The following is a 7,246-nucleotide window of genomic DNA, read 5'->3' on the forward strand; positions in this document are numbered from 1 at the left end:
CAGGACCCACATAGGGGCTAACAAACACTGTCATTTTGGTTACAGGATATCCAGTGTCCTCGGCTGTGCTCTGCAGGCAAGGCTTTTACTTATGGACCACAGACACAGACATGAGTAAGAAGGAGAATAAAAGGATTCACATCAGACAGGACTAACTTGGGAAACAGGAAGGAAAGCCACTGTAGATCAATAAGGAAAGAAAACATCAAAAATACTAAAGAGACGTGTGAGCTGGTAGTGAGGTCTGCAAAACCTTCAGAGGAAGAAGGACGGAGTTAACACTCCTTTGTCCCGTGGACCGCAGAAGCGGGCATTCCAAGTATCCGTGCTTTGCCTTTATGGATTTGATGGAAAGAAAATCGTGTGACATGAGATGTCTTCAAAGGGTCCCAAAACAGTGATAATGTTCAAGTCACTGTACTGAGGGGAGGAGATGGTCAGGGGAGGAACAGAGCATGTAGGGGAGAGAAAAGCCTTCAGCAGACATGGGTAAGTGTGGGCACTCACTACCTCGTGGCAATCGTGAAGAGAGCAGGGCTGCTGGGCAGCCATGGCCCATGCTTTTAATCCCAGCACTTGGGAGGCAGAGGCAGGTGGACTTCTGAGTTTGAGGCCAGCCTGGTCTACAGAATGAGTTCCAGGACAGCCAGGGCTACACAGAGAAACCCGATCTGCACGTACTGTCCGCTGATGTAATTGTGTATGAGTTGACCAATCATGTAAAAGCGCACGCGAAACCCCTTTGCCTTTCCTATAAAAACCCCTAGCTTCTGAGCTTCAGGGTCGGCTCCTCCGTCTTTTGCACAAGACACGTGTCGACCCGGAACTCCGCCATTAAACTGCCTCATGTTCTTGCATCAAGCCGGTCTCTCACGTTTCCTTGGGTGTGTGCCGACCCGAGACTCAAGTGGGGTCTCCCGTTCAGGGGTCCTTCATTTGTGGGGGCTCGTCCGGGATTTCTGCAACACCCAGGAACCCCGAAGACCTCTTGGAGGAACGTTTGTGTGAGTTTGAATGTCTGAGTGCGGCACCGCTGTGTCTGTGTTTTTGGTTTCGATTCGTAGCTGAACAGAGCAGAAGTGGACCCCTGCTCTTGCAGCTGCCACTGTAAGCCATAAGGACCCAGTGGCTGTGGAGGGGGACGCCATGGAACCGCAGGCTGTGACCCTGGAGGACACTCCAAGGGTGAGAGACGATCAGGAGAGCCTGACCATGTTTTTCCGGAATGAAAGAGACAGAGTAGTACTCCTTCTCCTGGAGAGAGAGAGAGAGTGCGGAATCCCGCACCTTCAGAGGTTGCATTTGGTTGGTTGTTCAAGACCAGACATGGGCGAATGTGTGTGGACATACTGGTGACTGTTGCCCGTATCTTGTTTTTTGTGTTTTTTGTTACTCGAGATGGGACAGACAGTGACGACCCCTTTTGATTTGCCCACTATTGGGGCTGTGAAAGCCATTGTCTTTCAGGAGGGACCCGGAGCACATCCAGACCAGCAGCCATATATTACGGTGTGGGAGGATCTAGTGCTGTCCCCGTCCGAGTGGGTTCGACCTTTTCTCACCTCTCATCATTTCTTGATGATTCGGCCGTTCCGCCCTTCTTCACACCCCCTTCTGTCACCAAAATTCTGGCTGTTCAGGAAGGAGCTGCTGCGGACGAGAAACCGAAACCACCGCTGAAAGAAGATGGAGGACGCGGCATTCCACCGGCATCCATTCCAAAGATCTACCCTGAGATAGAAGAAATCCCCGAGTGGCCCACTCCCCCACCCTATCCCCGTGCCCCGCAGCCTGCACCCCAATCCTCGGCTCTGACAGCCCCTCCTCTGGCTCCGGCTCCTGAAGTCGGGGAGAGGGAGGGCCCCTCCGCTGGAACGAGGAGCCACCCCTGAAGGACCAGCTGACTCCACAGTGGCACTTCCCCTTAGAGCTGTTGGGGCACCCCCTGATCCAGATGACCAGAATGCCTTACAGCTTTTACAATATTGTCCTTTCTCTTCCTCTGACCTCCATAACTGGAAAACTAACCACCCCCCTTTTTCAGACAATCCAGCAGGACTCACAGGGTTAATAGAATCTCTGATGTATTCACACCAGCCCACCTGGGATGATTGTCAGCAGCTTCTGCAGACCCTGTTCACTACCGAAGAGAGAGAGAGAGAATTGTTCTTGAGGCCCAAAAGAATGTTCAAGACAATGCTGGGCACCTTGTCCAGACCCCAGAAGGAATAGACGAAGGATTCCCCTTGTCGTGTCCTCAATGGGATTATAACATGGCACAAGGTAGGGAATGACTGTCCAATTACTGTCGGGCTCTAGTGGCAGGTCTCAGAGGTGCCGCACATAGGCCCACAAATTTGGCTAAGGTAAGAGAGGTCATGCAGGGACCGACTGAACCCCCTTCAGTTTTCCTGGAAAGGCTCATGGAGGCATACAGAAGATATACCCCCTTCGAGCCTACATCTGAGGGGCAACGAGCCTCTGTAATCATGGCTTTTATTGGGCAGTCAGCCCCTGACATTAGAAAGAAATTGCAATGGATTGAGGGACTGCAGGATTATACAATAAGGGATGTGGTTAGAGAGGCTGAGAAAGTGTATCACAAAAGGGAGACAGAGGAAGAGAAGCAAGAACGAGAAAAGAGAGAGGAGAGAGGATGAGGATAGGAGAGAAAAAAAGGCAAGAAAAGACTCTGACTAGGATACTGGCCACAGTAGTAGACAGAGACAGGCGAGACAGGAACAGACAGCTAGGGAACCTGGGAGGCGGGAGATGGCAGGAGCCAAGGAGACCCAGAAGAGACCATCCCCCTTTGGGGAAAGATCAATGTGCTCACTGCAGAGAAAAAAAGACACTGGGCCCGTGAGTGCCCCAAGAAGAAGCAGGGGACAAAGATATTGTCCCTCGAGAATGATAGAGACTAGGGGAGACGGGGCTCGGCCCCCCTCCCCGAGCCTAGGGTAACCCTACATGTGGAGGGGACTCCCATAAGTTTCTTGATCGATACAGGTGCAGAATACTCAGTACTGAAAACTCCTCTGGGTAAGGTCAAAAATGAAAAAACACTGGTAGTCGGGGCTACGGGACAGAAATCTTACCCATGGACCACCTCTTGGACAGTAGACTTAGGGAAGAATGTAGTAACCCACTCATTTCTAATCATTCCTGAGTGCCCTATACCCCTACTGGGAAGAGATTTGCTGACAAAATTAAAGGCACAAATAACCTTTACCCCCTCTGGACCGGAATTGTCCTGGGGAACTGCACCTCCCCAGGCTCTGGGACTATCTTTGCAATTAGGAGAAGAATACCAGATTTATCAGAAGAAGGCAAAGGCTGCCACCCCTGAGGGGCTGAAGGACTGGCTTGATCAGTTTCCCCTTTCTTGGGCTGAAACGGGGGGGATGGGAATGGCAAAGCAGGCCCCTCTGGTAGTGGTAGAGCTCAAGTCTGGAGCCACCCCCATTAGGATCCGGCAGTACCCTATGGGGAAGGAAGCTCGGGAAGAGATACGTCCTCACATCGACCGGCTAATCCATGAAGGGATCCTGGTCCCCTGTAAATCTGCTTGGAATACCCCCCTCCTTACAGTAAAGAAGCCAGGGACGGGTGATTAGCGTCCTGTACAGGACCTTAGAGAAGTTAACAAAAGAATACAGGATATACACCGCACCATTCCCAACCCTTATAACCTGCTCAGCACACTGCCGCCTGAACGAGTCTGGTATACAGTGTTAGACCTTAAAGATGCCTTTTTTTAAAAAAAAATTATTTATTTATTTTATGCATATAATAAGTACACTGTAGCTGTTTTCAGACACCCCAGAAGAGGGCATCGGATCCCAGTACAGATGGTTGTGAGCCACCATGTGGTTGCTGGGATTTGAACTCAGGACCTCCGGAAGAGCACTCGGTGCTCTTAACCACTGAGCCATCTTTTCAGCCCAAAGATGCCTTCTTTTGTCTGAGATTGCACCCTAACAGTCAATCCCTATTCGCCTTCGAATGGTGGGATCCTGAGAGTGGCCGGACAGGGCAGCTCACCTGGACCAGATTGCCTCAAGGGTTCAAAAATTCTCCAACCCTATTTGATGAGGCTTTATATTGGGACTTGGCTCCTTTTTGAGCCCGCAATCCACAGGCAACCCTTCTGCAATATGTAGATGACGTTCTCCTTGCGACTGAGACACGTGAGGAATGCGAGCGTGGGACACAGAATCTCCTGGCTGAGCTAGGTGAGTTGGGGTACCGGGCTTCAGCTAAAAGGCACAGCTGTGCCAGACGGAGGTGACTTATTTGGGATATACCCTGAAGAATGGACAATGATGGCTCACAGAAGCCAGAAAATGGACAGTGACGCAGATCCTGACCCCAACCACCCCTCGACAGGTAAGAGAATTCCTGGGAAGAGCGGGGTTCTGCAGACTCTGGATCCCAGGGTTTGCCACCCTGGTGGCCCCTTTATACCCTTTGACCAGAGAAAAAGGGGAATTTGTGTGGACTAAAGAACACCAGTTGGCCTTTGAGACCCTTAAAAAGGCTACAGGCCCCCGCTCTAACACTACCTGATTTGAAGAAACCTTTTACCCTGTACATCGATGAGAGAAATGGAGTAGCAAGGGGGGTTCTTACCCAGACATTGGGACCTTGGAAGCGCCCTGTAGCTTACCTGTCAAAGAAATTGGACCCGGTAGCCAGCGGATGACCCTCATGTTTACGGGCAATTGCAGCTACTGCAGTGCTAGTAAAAGATGCTGATAAACTGACTATGGGCCAAAATGTGACCATAGTGGCCTCGCATGCCCTCGAGAGCATCATCAGGCAGCCCCCAGACCATTGGATGACTAATGCCAGGATGACCCACTACCAGAGTTTATTGCTGACTGAGCGGGTGACCTTTGCTCCACCTGCTATTCTCAACCCTGCCACCTGACTACCTGAGACCGATGAAGCCCCCATACACCACTGCAGGGATATACTGGCTGAGGAGGCCGGGACCTGGTCAGACTTAACTGATCGTCCCTGGCCTGGGGCAATGACTTGGTTCACCAACGGCAGCAGCTTCGTGGTAGAAGGTAAGCGTAGGGCTGGGGCAGCGGTAGTGGATGGAAAATCTGTCATATGGGCCAGTAGTTTACCTGAAGGGACATCAGCTCAGAAGGCGGAGCTCATTGCACTGATCCAGGCCTTGAGGCTTGCAGAGGGAAAAGCTGTCAATATCTACACTGACAGCCGGTAAGCCTTTACAACCGCTCACATTCATGGAGCAATATACAGGCAGCGCGGAAAAGAGATTAAAAACAAAGAAGAAATTCTTAGCCTGCTAGAAGCTGTTCATTTGCCCTGCAAGGTGGCAATCATTCACTGTCCAGGACATCAGAATGGAAATGGGCCAATAGAAAATGGAAATCAAATGGCAAACTGGGTGGCAAAAGATGCGGCACAAGGGCCACAAATTTTAACCATTAAAGCCCCATCACAACCAGCCGAGGAGATTTTAGAAAAGCGGACTCTCACAAGAGAAGAGGGGCTAGAATACCTGACTAATATACATCGCCTCACCCACCTGGGAGAAAAAAAGATGATAAAACTGGTTGGTAAGTCCCCTTATCATATTCCACAGCTTCAAAAGATGATAGAAGACCTAGTAAAAAATTGTCAAGCTTGTGCACTCACTAACGCAGTGCTGAATAAGACTCATAGTGGAAAACGTTTAAGGGGGGACCAGGGACCAGGGACCTATTGGGAAGTTGATTTTACTGAGGTAAAGCCAGCGAAGTATGGAAATAAATACCTTCTAGTTTTTATAGACACTTTGTCAGGGTGGGCGGAGGCCTTTCCCACCAAAAGAGAGACGGCTAACATGGTAGCCAAGAAGATACTTAAAAGAAAATTTTCCTCATTTTGGAATACCTAAGGTAATTGGGTCAGACAACGGACCTGCCTTTGTCGCCCAGGTAAGTCAGGGATTGGCCAGACAACTGGGGATAAATTGGAAGTTACATTGTGCCTATAGACCCCAGAGTTCGGGACAGGCAGAAAGAATGAATAGAACTCTAAAAGAGACCCTAACTAAATTGACCTTGGAGACTGGCGGGAATGATTGGACAGCCCTTCTCCCCTATGCCCTGTTCCGGGTTTGGAATACTCCCGGAGCTTCAGGCTTAATACCTTTTAAATTAATGTTTGGGGCGCCCCTGCCCATTCACATAATCACAGAAAATAGAACATGTCCTGACGTATTCCCCTCCCCCGTCCCCCCCCCCCCCCCCCCGTGCCCTCCTCTTGCCTTCTAGCCTGTTTGAAGGCTCTTGAGATTGTATGAAAAGAGATCTGGGAACAGCTGAAAGAGACCTACACAGCGGGTGACTTGCAGGTGCCGCACCATTTCGAAGTAGGAGATACGGTCCTGGTGAGGAGGCATTGGGCAGGGAACCTCGAACCTTGGTGGAAAGGACCCTACCTAGTACTGCTGACCACACTGACTGCCGTAAAGGTAGAAGGAATCCCCACCTGGGTCCACGCCTCACATGTCAAGAAGGCTCCCCCCCCCGGACCTGATCGAGATGAGTGGACTCTGGAAAAGACTAATAATCCTCTTAAGCTATGCCTACGCTGCTTGCACCCCACTGAAGATTGATAATCCCCATGCTCCCCTATCTTTGGTTTAGCAGATATCAGACACTAGCACGGGTCGAACTATAGGTTGGACTCAAACTGTTGCACCTCCAGGTACTTGGTGGCCGGATCTCAGATTCTGTTTTCACTCCATGAATCCCGTCACCAAGAGTATTCCCCCTAACATTGTTCAGAGCAAAGGGTTTTACGCCTGCCATGGGACCACTGATTCTGGGGGCTGTGGAGGGCCAGATGAATTCTTTTGCAGGCGTTGGAGTTGTGTAACTTCAAATGATGGAGATTGGAAATGGTCTACCAACTTAGCCGATCGATCGTATAACCTTTTCCTTTGTGAATTCAGGACCGGGGCGACATGTCACTTTTCCCTTATATGCAGACAAGCCCTGTTCTCCTAAGGACCTGGACTATATAAAAATCCGGTTCACTGACACAGGGAAATGCACCCCCTTACCTACATGGCTAAGTGGGTTGCCCTGGGGACTGGTTTATTATAACCATGGGAGTAAACCTGGATCCCTGATATCGATCAGACTCAAAATAGAGTCCAGCCCCAGTACCTGTGGGACCTAACAAGATTCTTCCAGAACAAGGCCCCCCAGCCAGACCC

General features: G+C 50.4%; 1 pseudogene; it reads left to right on the forward strand.

The window, feature by feature from the left end:
* The first annotated feature begins 485 nt into the window (after nt 1-485).
* Nucleotides 486-5,917, forward strand: LOC127697098 (uncharacterized; annotated as a pseudogene).
* The last annotated feature ends 1,329 nt before the right edge of the window (nt 5,918-7,246 follow it).

This window comes from Apodemus sylvaticus, chromosome 12 (assembly GCF_947179515.1).
Source record: "Apodemus sylvaticus chromosome 12, mApoSyl1.1, whole genome shotgun sequence".
NCBI classification, from domain to species: domain Eukaryota; kingdom Metazoa; phylum Chordata; class Mammalia; order Rodentia; family Muridae; genus Apodemus; species Apodemus sylvaticus.